The sequence below is a fragment of the Nicotiana tabacum genome, chromosome 1 (genome assembly GCF_000715075.1).
Source record: "Nicotiana tabacum cultivar K326 chromosome 1, ASM71507v2, whole genome shotgun sequence".
Taxonomy (NCBI): domain Eukaryota; kingdom Viridiplantae; phylum Streptophyta; class Magnoliopsida; order Solanales; family Solanaceae; genus Nicotiana; species Nicotiana tabacum.
The window spans coordinates 73,963,634-73,964,962 of NC_134080.1; positions in this window are offsets into that span (position 1 = coordinate 73,963,634).

A 1,329-nucleotide genomic window follows, 5' to 3' on the forward strand; every position below is an offset into this window, starting at 1 on the left:
CCAGTTGAAGATCAGGGACTCAGATATTCTTAAGACGGCTTTCAGGACCCGATATGATCATTATGAGTTCTTGATAATGTCTTTTGGGCTGACCAATGCCCTAGCAACGTTCATGCATTTGTTGAACAGCGTGTTCTGGCCTTATCTTGACTCGTTTGTCATAGTTTTCATTGATGATATTCTGGTGTTTTCGCGTAGTCAGGAGGAGCATGCGAAGCATTTGAGAGTTATGCTGCAGAGATTGAGGGAGGAGAAGCTTTATGCAAAATTCTCCAAGTGTGAGTTTTTGCTGAGTTCAGTGGCTTTCTTAGGGCACGTGGTGTCCAGTAAGGGTATTCAGGTTGATCTGAAGAAGATAGAGGCGGTTTAGAGTTGGCCCAGACCGTCCTCAGCCACAGAGATTCGCAGCTTTCTTGGTTTGGCAGGCTATTATTGCCGATTTGTTTAGGGATTCTCGTCTATTGCATCGCCCTTGACCAAGTTGACTCAGAAGGGTGCTTCATTTGTATGGTCGGGTGAGTATGAGGAGAGCTTTCAGAAGCTCAAGTTAGCTTTGACCATTGCTCTAGTGTTAGTTTTGCCATCAGCTTCAGGTTCATATACCGTGTATTGTGATGCTTCAAGAGTTGGTATCGGTTGTGTATTGATGCAGGAGGGTAGAGTTATTTCTTATGCTTCTCGTCAGTTGAAGCCCCATGAGAAGAACTACCCCGTTCATGATTTGGAGTTGGCTGTCGTAGTTCATGCATTGAAGATTTGGAGGCACTACTTGTATGGTGTGTCTTGTGAGGTATTTACTGATCATCGTAGCCTCCAACACTTGTTCAAGCAGAAGGATCTTAATTTGAGGCAGCGGAGATGGTTGGAGTTACCAAAGGATTATGATATCACTATATTGTACCATCCGGGAAAGGCCAATGTGGTGGCCGATGCTTTGAGCTGAAAGGCAGTGAGTATGGGGAGTTTGGCATATATTCCAGTTGGGGAGAGACCTCTTACAGTTGATGTTCAGGCCTTGGCTAATCGGTTCGTGAGGTTAGATATTTCCGAGCCTAGTCGGGTATTGGCTTGTGTGGTTTCTCGGTCTTCTTTATATGATCGCATCAGAGAGCGCCAATATGATGATCCGTATTTTCTTGTTCTTAAGGACAGAGTTTAGTATGATGATGCCAGAGATGTGACCATTGGTGATGATGGGGTGTTGAGGATGTAGGGCCGGATATGTGTGCCAATGTGGATGGGCTTCGAGAGTTGATTCTGGAGGAGCCTCATAGCTCTCGATATTCCATTCATCCGGGTGCCGCAAAGATGTATCAGGATTTGAGGCAT